Here is a 24,083-nt window from a genome sequence, read left to right as displayed (position 1 = left end):
AAAAGAATTATTCTGTGGACCGGCATCGGTCCGTGGACCGGCGGTTGAAGAACACTGAGCTAAGTCGTGGGCCGGACCCCGCCCATCTCTACCCAATCTCCACCCCAGACCCCGTCCCCATAATAGTACTAATTGCACCTTGCACATCCCCTGCCTCATCTGGAAGCCTTTCCTCTGACGTTGCAACGTCAGAGAGAAAGCTTCCGGTTTAGGCGCAGGATGCCCGTAGGAGCCACTGCCTGTGGCTTTGTGCACTGAATCAGTTAGGAAGAGGGAGATGGCTTGAAGATAACGCCGCATCGATCGCACCGTGGACCGGCGGTTCAAGAACACTGTTTTGGGCCTGATGCAGGTGCTGGCCCTGTGGACCGGCAGGAAATTTCTGTGGACCGGCACTGGTCCATGGACCGGTGGTTGAAGAACACTGTATACCATTCTCCCAGGGGAATTCAGAACGGTTTACATGAATTTATTCAGGTACCAAGTATTTTTCCCTGTCTGTCCTGATGGGCTCACAATCTATCTAATGTATCTGGGGCAATGAGGGGATTAAGTGACTTACCCAGGGTCACAAGGAGCAGTGCGGGTGCTGAGGCTTTAGCTTTAACCACTGCGCCACACTCTCCCACGCTGACACGCACAAAACATTTGCGGTCAAAAGAGTTTTTGCTTTCAGATATCTTCTAACTCTTGCCCGCCCGTCCCCTTCCCACTTCTCTGTCTGCCTCTCTACTTGACATCTCTTTCCTGTGCCCTTTTTTCTCTCTGCTCTACCTACGCTCATCAACCTCTTCACTTAACCCTTTCAGGACCATAAGGATCGTAGGCCAATTTTTGTGGTTTTGACGACATTTTTATGGTAAAAAGGGCTTGCAGATGCCAAAAAATTGATTTTTTTTTGTGAAATATCATTATTTTTATTTAAAAAATCAAACTTCTGGCTTATGGACAGTGTGGCAAGTGAATCTTCTCGTCAATCTGGCAACGACGCTAATGAATGAATGTCGGAACCAGTTTGTTTACATAAAGTCAGTATCATATGGAATCCGTACATATCAAATTTAGAACTGTAGACTATCCCAATCAAAATTTATAGGATTTTAAAGTTATGGGACAAATATGTCCCTTGGTCCTGAAAGGGTTAACACTCCACTGGCATTTTTTCTGTCTTCCTCCCCTGTCTCCTCTCTTTCCCCTGCTCTTTCTTTTCCTATCTTTTCAGAAACATCATATCTCCCCCCTCCCTCCAGTCTAGCTCTCTGCCACCCTTTCCTGCAAGGTATGGATTTCCCCAGTGGGGATCCATTTATACTAACGCACACACCCACGCACACTGCAAGTACAGTATATTGGGGGAAAAGGTCTCTGTTTGACTGTGCGTGTGCACTGGTGCAGACTGCACACCCCACAGGGAGTCTCTGCCATCTGCCCTGCAGAATCAGGTACATATCAGGGTGTGATACGCTACCACTGAAAGGCAGAGCTAGTCTAAGTCAGGGGTGCCCATGCGGCCCAGTGAAGTATTTTGTGAGTCCCCGGTCGAGGACGATGCAGTGTTTTCCTCTGCTGCCCCTGGGTGTTTACCGTCTTGCCGGCTCCCTCCTCTCTCTTGCTGCAGAGTTTGCATGTTTGTGCAGCCCCAGAAACATTTTTTTCAACTAATGCGGCCCAGTGAAGCCAAAAGTGCTAAGTCACTTTAGAGAGGTCAGTTTAGAAAGGTTAGGGGCCTTTTGCACATTTAAATGACCATACATGTGTATGTATGAAGTTGGCATGCTTTCCAGCCGCCGACGCCAGCCCTCCTCACTCTTGAATCGAACATGCAGGAGGAGTGTCAGTGCTGGCATCGGTAGCTGGAAAGCATGCCACCGGGGAGGTTCTTCGCACAAGGGAAGGTTCATGCCATGGAGCTTTTCAGCTGGTAGGGTTTGGGCATTCCCATGAGCAAAGGTAAGATTTGTAATGGGGTGGGGGGGAGAACAGAAACTAATGGGTATGTCTCCCTAGTCCACTCCGGAGCCTCCACAAAAATAGGCAGCGGGCTACACTCCTGCCACTGGGGGTCTAGGACGACTTAGCGCGACCGATTCAGCGTGGACAGTTAAGCGTGGCCGTTTTCATTGCTGCCAGTTCATCTCGGCAAGTTCAGCGCACCTGGTTCACCGCGGATGTTTAATCGCGGCCGTTTCAGCACGGCGGGCTGTGTGATGCCGCAATAATTTCTCCGGGCCTGTTTCTCTCTCTCCCTGCCACAAGCGTAGAAAAGTCTCACTGCCAGTGAGGAGGGGAGGGGCCATACCACACACACACACACACACCCCCCTTCATGAAAAAGCGGAGAGAAAAATTTTTTTCGTACACACTAGAAACGAGCCACCTTCCTAGGCACAGTTTTAAAGTCTCACTCAGAAAGCTGAGGTAACAGACAAGGAGTACACAGGCTGATGTGTCGAAATGATTTTAAAGGCAACATTTATTTTATTGATTTATTTATTCAATTTCTATACCGTTCTCCCAGTGGAGCTCAGAACGGTTTGCATGAATTTATTCAGATACTCCAGCATTTTCTCCGTCTGTCCCAGTGGGCTCAAAATCTATCTGGGGCAATGGGGGGGATTAAGTGACGCTCAGGGTCACAAGGAGCAGCGTGGGCTTGAACCCACAACCTCAGGGTGCTGAAGCTGTAGCTTCAACCACTGCACCACTCTAGAAATCAAAATGTAGTGAAAGTGAGGCAAGTATAGGGCAATCAAGCCATTGTGACATCACTGATGAGGTTGGCTCTTATTGGTGGAATGAGGCATTATGATGTCACAATACCAGCTCTGGTTATCAGAGGCTGAAACTTTTCACACTATTAGTTTAATCGATTTTCTCCCAAGGGAGCTCAGCATGGTTTACATGAATTTATTCAGGTACCCGAGCATTTTCCCCTGTCTGTCCTGGTGGGCTCACACTCTATCTAATGTACCTGGGGCAATGGGGGATTAAGTAACTTGCCCAGGGTCACAAGGAGCAGCATGGGATTTGAAACCACAACCTCAGGGTGCCGAGGCCGTAGCTCTAACCACTGCGCCACACTTTCCACAACAGTCTTCCTTGCCATGATGAAACGTCCTGCGCTAAACTTCCTGAGATGAACTGGTGGCGATGAAACTGCTTAACTGGCCGCGCTGAATCGTCCCATTCTGCCTGCCACCTAGAACACACCCCAGCATATTCATGCCAATGACCTAATTTTATAAAATCCATTTTATGTGTCTAGTGCTACATATGTGCTAAAATGATTTATTTATTTTTTTTAATTAGACCATGAATGTATAGATGCCTTTATTTTATGGATTAAATGATGCCCTACTGTGAAGCATCGCTATTGTTCTTGTAGCACTGTAAACCAACTGTTAAGTTTTATACACAGGGAAAAATAATTCTAACGATGGGGTCCTTTTATTAAGGTGCGCTAAGCGATTTAGCGCGCACTAAGGCCCCGATTCTGTATAGGATGCCCGGGAGGGGTGTCCTAAACAGAATCAGGCCTACACTAACCCCGATTCTGTAACCGGCGTCCATGTTACAGACGCCGGTTAGAGTAGACGCGGCCGCTACACTTATCACGGCAAGGGATCTCCCTGCTGCAATAAGTATAGCGGCCGCAGCCGCCTGTCAGATCGCCAGCAGGAGGGTGCCCAACCCCTCCTGCCGGAAGGCCGCACCCCCTCCAGACCCCCTACGCTAACGACCCCCCCCATGCTACCACCCCCCCTGATGACTCCCCTAACCTCCCCCCACAACTAACCTCCCCACAACTAACCTCTAAATTGTTGGCCAGCCAGACGGGTCTTGCTGCCGTCCAGCTGGCAGGCCTGCCTCATTGAAATGAGGTGGGCCCGCCCCTTCCTGGCCCATCCCCGCTAAGTCTAAGGCAGGAGTGCCCAATACGTCGATCGCGATCAACAGGTCGCTCACTCAGGCGACCCAAGTCGATCGCAGAGTGGGTTCCCTTCTTCCCTTCTCTTTTTTCCCCTCCTGACTGGCCCGCCTCTTGAAGAACGCCAGCCAATCATAGTGCTGGCAGGGCGGGGTGAAGATCAATGGCGTACCGAGTGGGGGGCAGTCTGCCCCGGGTGCACGGCTTGGAGGGATGTGCAGCCGGCCAGGTCCAGGTCCTCCTGCCCTTCCTTTCCCCCAGTCCGTGCTCGGGGCTCGTGCCTGCCTGGTCCTGTGCCGCCGCCCAAATGGTGCTGTTAGTTCTCGCAAGACTCGCGGGAGTTGACGGCACCATTCGAGTGGAGGCGCGGGACCAGGCAGGCGTGCTCGGGGCTCGCGTCTGACTTTCACTTCTGGCGCAGATGGGGGAGCCTGCCGAGCTGACACAATTCGGGCGGCACGAGACCAGGCAGGCGTGCTCGGGGCTCACACTTGCCTATTACTGCCACGGCAGATGGGGACTTGGGCGCCTGTCCAGCAGGGAAGGCTGCCGATGCAGCGCTGGACCGCCAGGAATGCATCAAGGTACCGGGGTGAGGGGATGTTTAAAATACCAGGATAGCCATCTAGGGAGGGAGGGAGGGATTTTAAAAGGTACTGAGGGTGGGGAGATGTTTAAAATACCAGGTTAGCCGTCTAGGGAGGGAAGGAGGGATTTTAAAAAGTACAAAGGGGTATGATTAAAAAAGTTACTGGGGGGGTACGTAGGGGGATGATTTAAGGTACTGGGGGTATGGGGGATGGTTTAGGGTACGTGAGGAGTATGGGGCCAGCCTGCCTGTCACTAGGCCTGCCTGCCTGCCCTGTGCCCTGTCACTGCCTAGCGGCAGTGGTTTTGGGGAGGGCAGGGAGAAAGAAAGAAAGGGGGCAGGCAGGAAAACAGAAGGAAAGAAGGGAAACAGAAAACAAGAAAGGGGGCATGAAGAGAGAAAAAAAGAAAGGGAGGCATGGAGAAAGAAAGGGAAGGGAGAGAGGAAGAAAAAGTTGGGGGAGGGAATGAGATCTGGAGGAGAGGAAGCATACAGGCTGAAAGAAGGGAAGAAAGATTGGATGCACAGTCAGAAGAAGAAAGTGCAACCAGAGACTCATGAAATCACCAGACAAGGTAGGAAAAATGATTTTATTTTCAATTTAGTGATCAAAATGTGTCTGAATTTATATCTGCTGTCTATATTTTGCACTATGGCCCCCTTTAACTAAACTGCAATAGCGGTTTTTAGCGCAGGGAGCCTATGAGTGTCGAGAGCAGCGCTGGGCATTCAGTGCAGCTCCCTGCGCTAAAAACTGCTATTATGGTTTAGTAAAAAGGGAAGGGGGTATATTTGTCTATTTTTGTATGGTTGTTACTGAGGTGACAGTGCATAGAGTCATCTGCCTTGACCTCTTTGAAAAAAAACCCGGAATAGGAATGATAATTAACATTTTCTCTGCGTACAGTGTGCTTTGTGTTTTTTTTTTTTAATTTTATTGTTGGCAGATCATTTTGACTTGGTCATTTTAAAAGTAACTCGCAAGCCCAAAAAGTGTGGGCACCCCTCGTCTAAGGTAATCAGCTCTGCCTTACCTCTGGGGGAGATGGAGGGGAATCGGAGAGAATGAGGGCCCACAGAAGTCCCGGTTGAATATTGTGTGGGACCCGCATAATCTCCAGTAGCTTCCAAATGCTGAATTTTTTTCAAGTTTTAGTTAAAATTTGATTAATCGCTTAATCTTACTTCTAAGCGATGTACAAAAAAATAAAAGGTTTAAAAACATTCAGGGAGGTACAATATATGAGACCTGGACTTAACATACAAGACTTATAGGGAAGGGAGGTGAGAAATATAATAGGAAATAGGAAATAAACGAATATGGGAAAAACAAAAGATAGGGATTTGAGAAAGGAAAAAGAGGAAAAGGGTCATGAAATAGAGTTAAGACTGGAAAGAAGCTTATCCTAGCTTAAAGAGTCAGAGATCGAAGGCATCCTTAAAAAGAAAACATTTAAGATTGAACATAAGAACAAAAGAACATAAGAAGTTGCCTCCGCTGGGTCAGACCAGAGGTCCATCGCGCCCAGCAGTCCGCTCCCGCGGCAGCCCATCAGGTCCATGACCTGTAAGGTGATCCTTGCTCTTGAACCTTAAATAATTGGGAAGAGAGTTCCATGTGTGAGGTGCAGTGACTGAAACAATATATTGCCATCTTGTATTAATGACTTTGGGCTAGATTCACGAACCTGCCCGATTCGGCCCAATCTGGGCAGGTCCGATGAATTCACGAAACCCCAATATGCAAATGGGTGCAATCGGAGGAACACCCCCATCTGCCTTCCCAGATCGCTCAATAGCGATCCCCACGCATGCGCAGACCATCTGCACGCATGTGCTGGACCTCAGGGATGGCAAAGATTTTTTTTTTTTTTAAAAGGCGATCATTTTAATGGAACCTGTGGTTTTAATCCGCTTAAAACCACAGGCTTGCAGTGCAGGAAAGGGAGACAGGCAATAGGGAGAGGAGATGCAATAGGGAGAGACAGGCAGTGTGTTCGGGCCAGGAAGGCAGGCGCATTCGGGGTGAGCAGGCAGGCAGCGTATTCGGGGCAGGCAGGCACGTTCGGGGCTGCCGGATAGGGGCTGGCAGGGCGGCAGAAGGCAGGGCAGCCAGAAAGGGCTTCAGCGACTGGTCCTCGGCAGTCGTCTTTTTTTTGATCGGCCAACCCAGTCGGTGTTGCAAGATTTTCTTTAGTGAATCGCATCCCTGCCTACTCTGCATGCCGTTGCCCTCATTTGCATGCGCGGATCGGAGGAGGGTCGGAAGAAAGGTAAGCGAATCGGGCCGAGGTCGCAAACCGATCGGTACACATTCGGTTTGCTTTGTGAATCTAGCCCTTTGAGAGAGGGGACCGTTAATAAATGTTGATCAATTGATCTGAGCGTTCGAACGGGGGGTTGGGGGGGCATAGGGTATCAGAAGTCTCTCAATGAAAGATGGGGCCTTGCTGAGAAGTGTTTTAAAAGGTATTAAACGGATTTTCTACGTTTTCCGATGGGATACTGGAAGCCAGTGGGCTTTCTTAAGAAGTGTCGAGCCATGATCCAATTTCTTAGCTTTCATGATAAGTTTAATAGCTGCGTTTTGAATAATTCGTAAGTGCCTAGTATTCTTTTTAGCTTCAGATATTCAGTGCCAGTGTCTAGACATAACCTGACACTGAATAACCAGGGCTAATTCTGACTGCAGTGGTCAGTGTTTAAAAGCTGAGGCCTGCCAAGGCCTGTAGGTATTTATTATTGCACAAAAAAATAATCTTCAAAGGAAGGATAACATACAATTACCTCTTGCATTGGAGTCTTCTTATTTTTCTGCGTTTCAAAGGTTGATAAAAGCTTTTCTCTAAATATATCTACAATGAAATGACACCAGGAATTTAGATAAAATGTTTGCATAAATGTCATCCTTATAGTGTTGTCAAGTTTCTGTTTCATCTTCTGTTTTTAATGACTAAAGAGGCAAGGTCTAATTATATAAGGAAATATATATCACACATGGCTACACAGGGAAAATAATACATTTGAATTTGGTGATGTGACGGTGACATCTTGCCTGGAGCTATGTGTAAACTAGAAATGGCACACAGTGTTTCTGGGTTTTGTTTTACAGATCCTTCTTGATGAAAACCTTCTGTTTAAAATTTGTTTTCTTTTTTTCAGTATCGTTCTAGAATCTTCCATGCCAAGAAATGTTAAATTGGGATTCTATTTCTCCCTTTTTTTTTTTTTTGGTGTCTTGTAGCGCCTCCGTTCATATTTCTCTGTCAAATCAATTGAATTCCAAGCACTGGAACTTTGACGCTATGAACCTTAATTTTCTGATTTTGTAAAACGGTCTAATTCTTACTGTTCCAAGTATGGCCACTGCAGCATCAGTCCTGAGTCCAGGATCAGGGACACCCCCTAACCCAGGGCAGCAGCTTCTAGGGGGAAGTGAAAAGCAGCGGCCGTCAACAAGAGGTATTTCTAGCAGCAGTGAAGGGGGCAGGTTTCAGCAGATCACTTGTCCGTGTAATTCCGGGAAGGGTGGTATAGAGCGGTGTTTCTCAACTCGGTCCTGGAGTATCCCTTTGCCAGCCAGGTTTTCAGGATTTCCACAATGAATTTGTATAAACTTGATTTGCACAAAATCACAAAGGCAGTGAGGATGGAGTCGGTCCAGAGAATGGCCACCCGGATGGTCTCGGGACTCAAGGATCTCCCGTACGAGGAATGGTTAGAAAAATTACAGCTATACTCGCTCGAGGAGCGCAGAGAGAGGGGAGACATGATCGAGATGTTCAAATATCTCACGGGCCGCATCGAGGCAGAGGAAGATGTCTTCTTTTTCAAGGGTCCCTCGGCAACAAGAGGGCATCCGTGGAAAATCAGGGGCGGGAAACTGCGAGGTGACACCAGGAAGTTCTTTTTTACTGAAAGGGTAGTTGATCGCTGGAATAGTCTTCCACTTCAGGTGATTGAGCCCAGCTGCATGCCTGATTTTAAGGCCAAATGGGATCGACACGTGGGATCTATTCACAAGGTAGAGGTAGGGGAGGGTCATTAGGGTGGGCAGACTGGATGGGCCGTGGCCCTTATCTGCCGTCTATTTCTATGTTTCTATGTTTCTATGACACAAAGGTTGAAATAAATTTAAAAAAACAGAAAAATTCACATCTTTGCCTCAAGTGCTTATGGCCTTAATCAAAAATGGAGGAAAAAGCCTGAGACTTAAGGGGAGCAACTCTGCTCTACCCAGTGGCATAGTAAGAGGGGGAGTTTCTCCTTGGGCGCCATGTTGATAGGGGCACCGGCACCCCTCTTCCTCTCCGACCCCTCCCCCACCTTTTCCCATTCCTCCCCTCCACGTGCTCGCCCCTTCCCTTCCCTCATGCCTCAAGTTGAAGTTGTTGTCCGCGACGGTCAACAACGTACTCTCTGCGACCCCGTCAGCTCTCCCGCTGGCGTAACTTCTGGGTGCCATGCATAGGAAGTGACATCAGAGGGAGAGCCGACAGGGTTGTGAGGAGCACGTTGTTGACTGCTGCGAGCAAAAACTTTGACTAGAGCACAGCTGTCAAACTCAAGGCCCGCGAGCCGAATCTGGCCCGCTTGGCCGTTTTATGCGGCCCGCGGTCCGATATCCCCGGTGTTATCTTGTGGTTGGCTCCCTCCTCCCCACAGCCCGCAGTGTGCACGAAGCTGCGTGCAGCACTTCCTCGCGCGTCCCGCGCCTCATCCAGAAGCATTCCCTCTGACGTTGCGATGTCAGAGAGAAGGCTTCTGGTTCAGGCGCAGAGCGCGTGAGGAGCTGCTGCATGCGGCTTCGTGCACACTGCGGGCTGTGAGGGGAGAGAGCCAGCCACAAGATAACACTGGGGGCATTGGACCGCATAAAATGGCCAGAAGGTAAGACACCTGCCGGAGGGAGGCACAGCATGGAGGGAGGGAGGCAACAGAGGTAGGGGGATGATTTTATTCTCAATTTAGGGCTCCTTTTACTAAGCTGCGCCAGCGGTTTTATCACGCGCTTACCGCGTGCAGCAATGCCGCGTGCGCTAGACGCTAACGCCTCCATTGAACTGGCGTTAGTTTTCGGCACATAGCGTGGGATTAGCGCACGCGGCAATGTAGGGCGTGCTAAAAACGCTAGCGAACCTTAGTGCAAGGAGCCCTTAGTGTTTGAATTGTGTCATTTTTGAGCATTTTAATCTGCTGTCTATCTTTTGCACTGCTCAGGAAGAAATACATTTGTTTGCTTTTCTCTGGGGCTGTACTGCATGCAGAGTCTTGAATCTTTTTTATATATTAGTACTTTTAGTTTTTGGACCTGCATTTGCATGGGGTTATCTGTTTTCTGTTGAGAAGCATACAGTGTGCTTTGTGTAGTTTAATTTTGTGGTTAACCATTATTCTTTTAATAAGATTATATTGTGCGTGTATATATGAAAAATGAATGGAAAAAGTTGTGTTACAATTAGCACTATTATGGGGGTGGAGTCTGGGGCAGAAATTGGGCGGGGTCTGGCCCGCGACTTAGCCTGTGTTTTGGCTTTCGTCCCCTTAATGTGATTGAGTTTGACACCTCTGGACTAGAGGGGAAGGGAAGAGACAGAGCGCAGGGGGGGGGAGGGTGCAAAAAGAAGCAGGAGGTGGAGATGTGCCACTCACCCTCGCTAGGCCCCTGGTTCTACCCCTCGCTATAGTGAGCTAATGTTGACTTCACCACACAATGCATCAACGACGTTAAAAAAACCTCTATTGAAATGATTTGATGTTTTAAGTATTCTTATTTAGAATGGCACTAGAAAATTTTTTTTTTAAAGACTCTATATGTTGGAGAAAAAAGTCTCCTCTCTGATGTTGGCTAGAGTTTCATGGTTAAACACCGCTTCTTCAGGGCAACTAGAAGAATCTTGCAACAAATCACCAAAACTCAGCTACCTGAATTGAGCAAAATCATGCCAGAGATATAAAACATTGTTCAACTCACAGTTCTTGGGCTACTTCTTGCTCTTCACAATGGCGCCATGGCGTTTTTCACTCCGCAGTCTCCAATCGGGGAACCCTATCCCTAATAGGTCCGTGAAGCTGACAATCAGAATGACTCCTCAATCTCAAACGAGTCAGCGAATGGAGATCTGTGACAACATAATTTATTTATTTAAGCATTTTTATACCGCTTATAGTCTAAGTGGTTTTACATTCAGGGACTCAAGCATTTTCCCTATCTTTCCTAGTGGGCTCATACTCTATCTAATGTACCTGGGGCAATGGGGGATTAAGTGACTTGCCCAGGGTCACAGGGAGCAGTGTGGGATTTGAACCCACAACCTCAGGCTGCTGAGGCTGTTGCTCTAACCACTACACCACACACTCCCCATAAAAGTAGAACCGGTCTATGCTTGCATTCAAACCCATAGGTTGGTCGTGTTAAGTTTAAAGATCCACTGTTGTCCTCTTCATTGTAGACATAAAAAGTCTATTGCATCCATGGCAACTCAACTTCAATGCCAAAAAATGCAAAGTTATGCACCTGGGCAGCCAGAATCCATGCAAGTCTTATACCCTTAATGGCGAGATCCTAGCAAAAACGGTAGCAGAACGAGACTTGGGGGTAATCGTCAGTGAGGACATGAAGTCTGCCAATCAAGTGGAGCAGGCTTCGTCCAAGGCAAGACAAATCATGGGCTGCATACGAAGGGGTTTCGTCAGTCGTAAGGCGGAAGTCATTATGCCATTGTATAGATCCATGGTGAGGCCCCACCTGGAATACTGTGTGCAATTCTGGAGGCCGCATTATCGCAAGGATGTGCTGAGACTGGAGTCGGTGCAAAGAATGGCCACCCGGATGGTCTCGGGACTCAAGGATCTTCCATATGAAGAACGGCTTGACAAATTACAGCTATACTCGCTCGAGGAGCGCAGAGAGAGGGGGGACATGATCGAGACGTTCAAGTATCTTACGGGCCGCATCGAGGCGGAGGAAGATATCTTCTTTTTCAAGGGTCCCACGACAACAAGAGGGCATCCGTTGAAAATCAGGGGCGGGAAACTACGAGGTGACACCAGGAAATTCTTTTTCACTGAAAGAGTGGTTGATCGCTGGAATAGTCTTCCACTACAGGTGATTGAGGCCAGCAGCGTGCCTGATTTTAAGGCAAAATGGGATCGGCACATGGGATCTATTCACAAGGCAAAGGTAGGGGAGGGACATTAAGGTGGGCAGACTGGATGGGCCTGGGCCCTTATCTGCCGTCTATTTCTATGTTTCTATGTTTCTATTGTATGAAAACTGATCCAACACAAAACATCGAATCTCAAAAAAAGCCATGTACATAAATAAGACAGTGTTACACCAGGGAAGCTTGTATAAGCCAAAAAATAAACCTCTCAAATTGTATTTTCACTTCTTTGTAATTCTTCTATGATAACCTATACCCATTAAGTTACAAAGGAAAACCCTGGACATATAACCCTGCCCTGTTCCGCCTCCAGCCCCGCCCCAGCCCTACACAGATATATCTCCAGCCCTGCCTCCGGCCCTGCCCAGTTCCATCCCCATCCCCGCCCCTAGCAAGCCTCCTCTCTTCTGCGATGAGCTCCGGTCACATCTGGAGGGCCTGGAGCATGCGCAGATATGCATGACATCATCCACGCAACGTGAAATAATCAGGCTCGAGGAATGGGCATCGACATGGCAGATGAGGTTCAACGTAGATAAGTGTAAAGTGATGCATGTCGGTAACAAAAATCTCAGGCGTGAATACAGGATGTCCGGGGCAGAACTTGGAGAGACCTCCCAGGAAAGGGACCTTGGAGTTCTGATTGACAAGTCGATGAAGCCGTACCTGCACAATGTGTGGCGGCGGCAAAAAGGGCAAACAGAATGCTAGGAATGATAAAGAAGGGGATCACGAACAGATCGGAGAAGGTTATCATGCCGCTGTACCGGGCCATGGTGCGCCCTCACCTGGAGTACTGCGTACAGCACTGGTCGCCGTACATGAAGAAGGACATGGTACTACTCGAAAGGGTCCAGAGAAGAGCGACTAAGATGGTTAAGGGGTTGGAGGAGCTGCCGTACAATGAAAGATTGGAGAAACTGGGCCTCTTCTCTCTCGAACAGAGGAGATTGAGAGGGGACATGAATGAAACATTCAAGGTACTTAAGGGGATAGACTTAGTAGATAAGGACAGGTTGTTCACCCTCTCCAAGGTAGGGAGAACGAGAGGGCACTCTCTAAAGTTGAAAGGGGATAGATTCCGGACGAACGTAAGGAAGTTCTTCTTCACCCAGAGAGTGGTGGAAAACTAGAAAGCTCTTCCAGAATCTGTCGTGGGGGAAAACACCCTCCAGGGATTCAAGTCAGGGTTGGACGGCAGAAAAGGGCTATAGCCCACCAAGTCTGCCCACTCTACTGACCCACCCCATCGCGTCTGAGTGCCTTACTAGGCCTCTGTAGGGATCCCACGTAGATGTCCCATTTATTCTTAAAGTCAAGCACGCTGGTGGCCTTGGTCACCTGCTCTGGAAGCTTGGTACTGGGGGACTGGTCTTTGACCTGGGGGCTGCCGCGTGTGCGGACTGCTGGGCATGATGGACCACTGGTCTGACCCAGCAGCAGCAATTCTTATGTTCTTATGTCTGAGGCCCTCTATATGTGGCTGGAGTTCGTTGGGGATTTCCAAAACCCCGACAAATGCTGGGTTTTGAAAAGCCAGTCCAGGAGCCTGGACAATCCTCTAAAAAGAGGACATGTCCTGGTTTTCCCAGATGGCTGGTAACCTTACCCATAAGGAAAATAACTAGTTTGTAACAAGTCCACACAAGCTCTCACTCCACAGTCTGTCAGCACTTCCAGGAGCTTCTTTCAGTACTAGGGCTTTGGAAAGAGATCAGGATGATCAAAAGGCCTTCTTCTACTCCTACTCCTTGCCTTAGACTCTTCCCCCTCCCACTCAGGTAAAGGGTCCTCCAACTCCACCCACTAAATTCTTCTATCCACACACACCATGCTCAATGACTCCCCCCAAAATCCTGTGCCTCCTATTTTGTAGCAGACATTCTTTGGGGAAGGGTCACACGTGCTTGAGATTGATTTGCATGTACAGCTTCCATTATCTACAAATAAATTTCTCATATATTCATTGTGGAAATCTTCAGAACCCGACTGGGTTGTGGCCCTTGAGGATCGAGGTTGCCCACCCTGATTTAGATAGATCAGCTCCTTCACAGTCTGTGTGTCCTAAAACCAAAATAAATATAGGCAGAGCCTGAATGTTGGATGTCTTTTTGCTTACACGTTGCATTTTAATAGAAAAAAATTAGAAAGCATGAATACAGATTATAAAAAAGCTAATTTCACAGATAACCAGAATGTGTGAAATTTCACATTTGTCAAGTTTGTATATTTGCGAAACTTTCTAAAGCTACCATATTTACTTCCTAGACAGAGAAATAAAGGTCAGGGAAAAAATAAGTTATTTAACGAACTTAATACATTTCTTGATTAGCTTTTGAGAGTCATTCAAGACATGTATTAGGTTTGCACAGTAAAATGTAAGGCCTTGTATCTATATTAGTTGACCTTTATATCTGGGCACTCACATAGGCAAAAAGAACAACCATGCTATTGCACTTCTCAAGTGAAACGGATCTCTCTGTACTGCACTGTTCTTCAACCGCCGGTCCGCAACAGTGTCCTTGAGCCGCCGGTCCGATTGATGTGGTGTTATCTTCGGGCCGGCTCCCTCTTCCTTACTGACGCAGTGTCAGAGGGAAGGCTTCCGGTTCAGGTGCAGGACCGGCGCGTGGAGCCACTTCCCACGTCTTTGCGCACTGCGTCAGTAAGGAAGAGGGAGCCGGCCCGAAGATAACACCAGGGGCGGCATAAAACAGCCAGAAGTTAAGGCACAGCATGGAGGGAGGGAGACAACAAAGGTAGGGGGAATGGTTTTAGTTTTTAATTTAGTGATTGAATTGTGTTAATTTTGAGAATTTACCTCTGCTGTCTGTATAATCTGTGTTTTGGTAGGAATTAATGTTGAGAAGCATATGTACAGTGTGCTTTGTGTAGTTTAATTTTGTGGTTAACCATTATGTGTTAATAAGATGATAATGTGTGTATATAAGAAAAATGAATGGAAAAAATAGTGTTACAATTAATACTATTATGGGGCGGAGTCTGGCCCACGACTTAGCCCAGTGTTCTTCAACTGCCAGTCCGCAGACTGGTGCTGATCCACAAAATAATTTTTTAAAATTTTCGCCGGTCCATAGGTGTCAAAAGATTGAAGAACACTGCTGTACTGTACAAGTTAGGATTACTGGATCACTACCAAAGGTAAAGTCTCTACATAGCTCCCCCCCCAACCATGAAAACGTTTTTTAGTGCAGGCCGGTGCGCTGAATGCTCTGCATTGTTCCCAATGCTATGAGTGTTGGGAGAGGCGCAAAGCATTTAGTGCACCAGCCTGCTCTATAAACCGCTTTTACGGTTTTGTAAAAGGGAGGGTAGGGGGAGCCTGATACCTGTGAGGGATACCGGAGGTGACTTTCCTGCTGCCCCCGTGCTTCCTGCAGCAGCGGCTGGCGTTTTCTTTTGCTGCTCATTGGGCAGGCATAGTAAGAGACGGACTCCTGACGTCACTGGGTCCACCTCCAACACCTTAAATTGATGCCACGGTTGCGGTCGCAGGGCGTGGCCAAAGGGGCACGTACTGCCCATTGGGAGCTCCTTGTAGCCACGAGGAGTCGAGGAGCTGGATTTAAGGTTGTATTATTTTTTTCTATAACTTTTGATAGCTTGAACAAGGGGAAAAGAAAAATTAAACCTAAGAGTTCAACACCGGCTGTATCTGGCCCTATTGGCAGGCACTTGACACTATTAACTGATAATCCTTCAGCAGTACCACTTAACATGAACTCCTCCATTTCGGGTGCTTCAATGAGTCCCCTCGAACGGACTCCTCCCCTTCATCCAGTATCAAGTGATAGTAGGAACATAAATCCTACTATTTCCACCGAATATGTGGTATCCTCCACTCAGACAAATAAATTAGTTTTTACTGAAATACCTAAATCACTCGATTTTTCAGGTGTAGTGGAAGATCAACCACTAACGGAGGAAACACAAGATATTACCCTTAAAGATTTGTGGTTAGGTATTTCTGGAGTAGAAGGGTTTCTCAGGTCAACTGTGAAACAAACAGTGGATTTTTCATAGTCTTGTGTCTCATAAGCTTGAAAATGTGGATTCCAATTTAGGCTGCTCGGATAAACAATTAAATGTGGTACTACACTTCAAGCTGTCTCAGTATCTGCTGTTAAGGATTCTACGATGATATATTCTAAAATGGAATTAATGGAAAATATGTATAGAGCGAGAAATCTCCGCTTGGTCAACTTCCCAGTAACTCATTTACTATCTTCTGAAATCTTATTAAGGAAATTTTTCAAAGAAATACTAGGGTTGCCCAATGTGGAGAATTTTCCAATAAATAATTATTATTATGTTCCGCAAAAGAAAATAGAATCCGCCCAGGAGGTGGACCATTTGGTTACAACTGAAATTAATTTGACAGAGTTTCTGGAAGTCAGTCAGGATGTGATCCAGAGTCGGTCCACTCTGGTGATAACATGCATGAGTGAGATTGACAAAGTGTTAATAATAAAACTTTATTTTAAAAATAGGTTGACAAAATTTTGTGGGGACTTGGTTAGGATGTTTCCAGATGTCTCTAGAGCTACTCAATTAAGAAGGAAAGAATTTCTGAAATTAAAAGTTAGAGATTTAGCTCTAGAGGCATCCTTTTACCTAAAATTCCCATGTAAATGTCAAACTGATAACTAAAATAAAAAAAAAAAAGATCTAACGAACATTTGTTAAGTATAGCGCACCAATCACGAAGGAAATCCCCATCATCTAAAACAAGACATTGAATATGTTTTTTGGGATCCTATACAACTGCAACAATTTTTAATTGCTCGAGAACAGAAATGAGTTAAACTAAACTAAACTAAATCTTAAATTTATATACCCAATCCTCTCCACGGAAGTGGAGCTCGGCACGGTTTACAAGAACTTAAAATATAAGAAGAGAAAGGAAAAGGTTTACATGAGCTTATATATAGTTAACATCAAAGAGGTTTAAGTTTCACTACTGAGGAATAAGAGGATGGAAATTAAGAATCCCTATTAGAGTAAGGAACGGTTTAGGATTCGCGAGAGTGAATCGTGAATGGTTTCCTTTTTTTCTTTTTTTTATAATCTGTTTATTTGAAATAATATCATAGGTATTGGAGCATTTGCGTAGCAGCCGCTACCGAAGCTTTGTAAAATGGGGTTGGGGTAATGAGGAGGTTAAAATGAGAAATGGATCGCATGACAGGAGTCAATGAGATTGACTATAGATTATAGGAATACAAATGTTGACAACACGATTCAGACTAGAAAGAGTTAAAAGTGGTGGATGGTTGAGAAGCTCACAAGAGGTGTCAGGTCTAATTAACAATCCCATGGTGGCAAGTCCATTATCCCCGGAAAGAGATTCCACCATCAAGGGACATTAATTCAATGTGACACCAGCTGGGGTGTTTATATACAGCTAATTGCAGTGTCAGACATTCTGCTCTAATTGAGTTTAATTGTGGCAAAATGGGAGTTAATTAAAAGTTAATGGTATAGAGCATATCATGTTGTTAAAAGCTACAGGAGTTTCATATGCATGCCTTTATTTAAATGTTCTTTGAAATTATAGACGACAGCTTTCACACTTTTGAAAATATTTTCACATATCTCTTGCATTCTTTTGCACGTGTGAATCTGTTTTTAGACTTCAGGGAGCACGTGCAGCTGTAGTTCATATTTTAGGGGGGTAATTCGACAAGGAGCTGCCTTGTTTTAGGTGGTAAGAAGGAACATAAATAACGGCATTCTGTTCATTCTCATGTGTACATGGTGCTGTATGCAAAAATGGCCTCTTAGAACACCAATTAATGATGCTTTAATGGTGTATGATTTGTCAGTGGGTGTGTATAAGGGCAGAGGTTCAATGGAACGCACATGTATGCACATATAAGAACATAAGAAGTTGCCCCCGCTGAGTCAGACCAGAGGTCCATCTTGCTCAGCGGTCCGCTCCCGTGGCGGCCCATCAGGCCTAGTGCCTGAACAGTGGTCCCTGATTAATTTTGTAACTTACCTCTAATCCCATCCCTATAATCTACCTCTACTCTTATCTGTACCCCTCAATCCCTTTGTCTTCCAAGTACCTATCCAAAGCTTCTTTGAACCCCTGTAGCGTGCTCCTGTTTATCACATCCTCTGGTAGCGCGTTCCATGTATCCACCACCCTCTGTGTGAAAAAGAACTTCCTGGCGTTTGTTCTAAACCTCACCCCTTTCAATTTCTCTGAGTGCCCCCTTGTACTTATTGATCCCCTTAATTTGAAAAATCTGTCCCTGTCTATTTTTTCTATGCCCTTCATGATCTTGAAGGTTTCTATCATGTCTCCTCTAAGTCTCCGCTTTTCCAGGGAGAAAAGCCCTAGCTTTTTCAGTCTGTCAGTCTGTCACAAAAACTTACAGTAATGCATTAAATGATGATAGAAAAAGACCCTTATGGTCCATCCAGTCTACCCAAGAGGGTGACCAGAGCCTTGCCCGCCACTCCGTGTAGGCCAGGGGTAGGGAACTCCGGTCCTCGAGAGCCATATTCCAGTCGGGTTTTCAGGATTTCCCCAATGAATATGCATTGAAAGCAGTGTATGCAAATAGATCTCATGCATATTCATTGGGGAAATCCTGAAAACCCGACTGGAATACGGCTCTCGAGGACTGGATTCCCTAACCCTGGTGTAGGCCCATGTATAAATTCTGGCTACTATGCCAACCATATAGGCAGCCAAACATGATGGGGATGACAGAATTCAACCTACCAGGCAAATGCCTTCCCCTCCCTCCTAAGCTGCACAGTTCATCCACCCACAGTATGTAACAAAAAAAATGATCAAAACAACAATTATTCCATAGTCGAGAGAAACATCTTCACGAAAAGGAGGGACAAAAGAAGAACAGTGAAGATGGCCAGTGGTGCTGGAAATGTTTATTGCTTCAAAAACGACCCCTTTTTTTTTTTTTTAACACCTTCATTAATCTCTTCAAAATTCATATCGTGTTTTCAATTTATTCAATTTCGCATCTCTTGTAAAGTTTTTCATTATGGGCTCCTTTTACTAAGGTGCGCTAAGCGTTTTAGCGAACGCTAACCACACGCTAAATGCTTAGCACACCTTAGTAAAACAGGGGGGTATTTTTTTTTTTAAAGGTTTCTATGATCGAGATCATAAGATCTAACGAAATTTATGAAGATATGTTGCCATCACTTACACAGGCTTATTGCCTACCTATTAAAAGAGAAGAGCAACATCGACAACAAGAAAAAGACCAGCAATCATTAGATATTACAGCAATATTGGAACTCTCTGACGCAGAAATGGCTACCCCGGCAACACTTTGACTACAGTAGCCTTAGCACCAGATAAAAACTGGTTGCTTAGGCTTTTCTTTAAAAATAGACAAAAAAAGTTTATGGGACTTAAAATACTGATTTTTCCAGACCTGGCTCGGGACATGCAAAGAAGGAGACGTGAATTTCTTCTTTTAAAACCTGGGGTTATGGCTTTGGGGGCGACCTTTTATCTTCGACACCCTTGTAAATGTGTGATACAATATCGTATGAAAAAATATGTTTTCTTTGATCCAAGCCAGCTGACAACATTCTTGTCTACAGCGCCTCAGGTTTAAGGGGGAATAAGAGGGCGAAGTTGAGTATTTGTTTTCCTGTCTCAGTCTAAAGGGCCTTTTTTCTTCTTTATATATCAAGTTAGTTTGATAATATTACTTTAATTTTCCGCTAAGTATACCTTGGATCCTTATTGTGGACTTGAATGGAAGATAAGCTATAATGATTTTCCTTTTATTGACGTTTGGGATGATAGAGTGATATTATTGTGTGTCTTCAAACTTCTGAAAACTACAAGAACGAGAGGCCATTCGGAAAAATTAAGAGGGGACAGATTCAGAACCAGTGCTAGGAAGTTCTTCTTCACCCAAAGGGTGGTGGACACCTGGAATGCGCTTCCAGAAGGTGTGATAGGACTGAGTACAGTTTTGGGATTCAAGAAGGGATTAGACAATTTCCTGAAGGAAAAGGGGATAGAAGAGTATAGATAGAGGATTACTATACAGGTCCTGATGGGCCGTCGCGTGAGCGGACTGCTGGGCGTGATGGACCTCTGGTCTGACCCAGCAGAGGCACTGCTTATGTTCTTATGCTGTGGAGCATATGCTATCGAATATACGTCCCTATCTGCTGAAAACATAAAACTTCCAGTTACTTGTAAAGGGTGATGGGCCACTAAGAGCTCCTTTTACTAAGGTATGCTAGCGTTTATAGCGCACACAGGAAATGACCGTGCGCTATGCTTCTAGAACTAATGCCAGCTCAATGCTGGCGTTAAGGTCTAGCACGTGGGGCAATGTAGCGTGCGCTATTCCACGTGTTAAAGCCTTAACGCGGAATAGTAAAAGGAGCCCTAAATATCAGCCACAGTTAGCATAGTTCTTTATTATTTCTATTTTCTGGCTTCTAACAGAATAAATGCTTCTGTGTCTGTGTTCATTTTTCTCTTTTTTTTTAAGTGGTAAAACTGATGGTCTTTGGTGTGTTGGGACAGTGATGTATATTGTGAGCTTGAACTGTTTTTAAGATAAGGCAATTGATAAATGGATGAAAACCCAAAAATACATTACATATTTTTGCTTTGGCCTTTAAAGAAATTGAGAGTGTGTATAACAAAGCGTGATTCATTCAATGTGCAGACCCATCGAGAATCCCTTTCCCGATTGCTTGCCCTCTTCTGCTATGTTGAAACCATGTCGATGAGGTTATGTTGTTCTGGGAATGAAGCAGGTCGCTTTAAAAGCCTTGCAAATCATCTCCCTGTGTAGAAAGGACCATTTACGTTTCACTTTTTATTTAATATACTGCAATTAAAAATATTAGCTGTGCGGTTTACACATAAAATAATGAGAGGAAAAGTCCATAGTCGGTTATTGAGAAAGACATGGGGGAAGCCACTGCTTGCCCTGGATCGGTAGCATGGAATGTTGCTACTCTTTGGGGTTCCAGAATCTTATGTTACTCTTTGGGATTTTGGAATCTTGCTACTCTATTAGGATTCTGAATGGAATGTTACTACTCTTTGGAGTTTTTTGCCAGGTTCTAGAGGCCTGGATTGGTCACCATGAGTAAGGGCTGGCTGTTCATATGCTCTTATGTGAGCCAAGTATAGGACAATCAAGCCATTGTAACATCACTGATGAGGTTGGCTCTGAGGCATTATGACATCACAATCTCAGCTCTGGAATGTTGCTCTCATTGGTGTTCCGGAATCTTGCTATTCTTTGAGATGCTGGAAGGTTGCTACTCTTTGGGTTTTGGCCAGATACTAGTGACCTGGATTGGCCACCATGAGAAGATGCTACTGGGCTTGATGGACCTTTGGTCTGACCCAGTAAGGCTATTCTTATGTTCTTATGACTGGGAAGAGACAAGAAGTTGGAAGCCTAGGTGAAAATAATAATGTAAGACCTATGAAGGGAGGAGAGAGAGTTGGATATAATTTCTAGAAATTGTGGGGAGGAAGAGTATTTCTTCATATACCGTTGCGTTTTTTTAAATATTTTCCATGTAAATTTTTAAGCACAAGTTCTGCTGTATTGTTGCAACTTGCTTGATTGACATGCGATATTTGTGGGCACGGGTTCTCTTTGCTTATACCTTGTTTGTTATTGTATTTGTTCTGACTCGTAAGAAAGATATTAAAAACAATATGAAATCTCCAGAGTTCTATGATATTCTGGGATACTTGGAGGGCCATTCTCGATATGACGTCCAGATCCAAGTTTGCTTGGTTTGCAGAAGACGCACAAAACTCCAGTACCAACCATGCCCATTTTCAAAACTGCAAAACGTCTATCTTGGTTGGGTTTTGTTTTTTTTTTCCCCCAAAAATGGCCATTTTTCAGATCTTTTTGAACCATTTAAAAAAAAAAAAAAAAAAAAACCTAACAAAAAACCATCTCCAAAAGAAAACCACACAAAACAAGCCATTGGGATGTAGGAATGGCCAGCATTTTAGCAGACTTGCCGCACAGACAACCCAGCAGAGCAGTGGGGCACCTCAGGAGGGCACTGCAGTAAACTTCACATAAAAGGTCCCAGGTACAGATCTCACCATAACCTCCTTATATTGTGTGGTGAGATCTCCAAAACCTACCCCAAACCTACTGGATTCAACTGTACACCACACCAAAAGCCCTTCTGCCTGCAAGTGTCACTATATAGTGGTCCAGTAGGTTTTGGGTGGGTTTTGGTGGGCTCACATGCTCCACCACAAGTACTATTACTATTTATCACTTCTACAGCGTTGATAGGCTGTGCATTTTAGCATTTAATAGATGGTTCCTTCTCAGAAGAGCTTACACTCTAACTTGGACAGGCAAGCACGACACATAGGGTTGGGGATGCAGAACCCAAGCTGAGAGGAGTTAGGAGCTGAAAGCGCTCTCAAAGAGGTGGGCTGACATTTATAGAAGGTCCCTGCTCGGAAGAGCTTACAATCTAACTTGGACAGACAGACATGACATATAGGGTTGGGGGATGCAGAACCCAAGGTGAGAGGAGTTAGGAGTCGAAAGCACTCTCAAAGAGATGGGCTGACGTTTATAAATGGTCCCTGCTCTAAAGAGCTTACAATCTAACTTGGACAGACAGACATGACATATAGGGATGCAGAACCCAAGGTGACATGAGTTAGGAGTCGAAAGCACTCTCAAAGAGGTGGGCTGACATTTATAGAGTGTCCCTGCTCTGAAGAGCTTACAATCTAACTTGGACAGACAGACATGACATATAGGGTTGGGGGATGCAGAACCCAAGGTGAGAGGAGTTAGGAGTCGAAAGCACTCTCAAAGAGGTGGGCTGACATTTATAGAGTGTCCCTGCTCTGAAGAGCTTACAATCTAACTTGGACAGACAGACATGACATATAGGGTTGGGGGATGCAGAACCCAAGGTGAGAGGAGTTAGGAGTCGAAAGCACTCTCAAAGAGGTGGGCTGACATTTATAAATGGTCCCTGCTCTGAAGAGCTTACAATCTAACTTGGACAGACAGACATGACATATAGGGTTGGGGATGCAGAACCCAAGGTAAGAGGAGTTAGGAGTTGAAAGCAGTCTCGAAGAGATGGGCTGACATTTATAGATGGTCCCTGCTCTGAAGAGCTTACAATCTAACTTGGACAGACAGACATGACATAGAGGGTTGGGGAGGCAGAACCCAAGGTGAGAGGAGTTAGGAGTTGAAAGCAGTCTCGAAGAGATGGGCTGACATTTATAGATGGTCCCTGCTCTGAAGAGCTTACAATCTAACTTGGACAGACAGACATGACATAGAGGGTTGGGGAGGCAGAACCCAAGGTGAGAGGAGTTAGGAGTTGAAAACACTCTCAAAGAAGTGGGCTTTTATCTTGGACTTGAACAATGCCAGAGACGGAGCCCGCCATAGGGATTCAGGCAGTTTTTTCCAGGCTTACGGCGCAGCAAGACGGAAGGGACAGAGCTTGGAGTTGGCAGTAGAGGAGAAGGGCACAAATAGGAAGGACCTACCGGCTGAGCAGAACTCATGGGGCAGAGGGGGAGATAAGCAAAGAGAGATAAAAGGGCTGCCGAGTGAATGCATTTGCAGGTCAGAAAGAGGAGTTTGAACTGTATTCAGAAACAGATGGGGAGCCAATGTGGTGACTTTAAGAGAGGGGTAACGTGAGGATAGCAAGTCTTACGGAATATGATGGAAGTACTAGCCTCAATCTAGCCAGTTTGAGCACTTTTTATGTCTCTTATTTGTTGTTAAAACAGGCCTAGCCTCAAACATCCAAATTGTGCCCAGGATGTATTCTAAAATTATTCGATTATGGCAGAAAAATGTCCAGGTCATAAGCCCACCCTAAGCCCACCCGCACCATGCCACTAATGCTTTTTACATCAGTTCTATTGCTGTCAGGTCAAAAGCGCGACGGGACAAAAGCGCCCAGACAATTGAGCGCAGCGCAAAGGCGCGCACCGCTCAAAATTACAGTTTTTAGGGCTCTGACCGGGGGGGGGCGTGGGGGGGAACCCCCCACTTTATTTAATAGACATCGCGCCGCGTTGTGGGGGCGTTGTGGGGAGTTGTAACCCCCCACATTTTACTGAAAACTTCACTTTTTCCCAGTTTTTAGAGAAAAAGTTAAGTTTACAGTAAAATGTGGAGGGTTACAACCCCCCAAACCCCCCATAACGCCGGCGCGATGTCTATTAAGTAAAGTGGGGGGGGGTTCCCCAACAAAACCCCCTGTTGAAGCCCCTAAAAACAGTAATTTTGAGTGGCCCGCGCCTCCGCGCTGCGCTCAATTGTCTGGGCGCGCCTTTGTCTTTCGCGCCGTTGTCTATGAACCGTTCTATTAGTTGAGAAAA

The 24,083-nt window shown here is 45.7% G+C and overlaps 1 protein-coding gene across 2 annotated transcripts in view; it reads left to right on the top strand.

Annotated features, from left to right (window-relative positions):
- Window positions 1-24,083, top strand: part of CDH13 (cadherin 13) — a 1,218,549-nt gene that overhangs the window by 568,587 nt on the left and 625,879 nt on the right. The gene's annotated exons all lie outside the window — the stretch shown is intronic.

Source organism: Geotrypetes seraphini, chromosome 4, assembly GCF_902459505.1.
Source record: "Geotrypetes seraphini chromosome 4, aGeoSer1.1, whole genome shotgun sequence".
NCBI lineage: Eukaryota > Metazoa > Chordata > Amphibia > Gymnophiona > Dermophiidae > Geotrypetes > Geotrypetes seraphini.
This window is presented reverse-complemented; position numbering and strand designations above follow the sequence as displayed.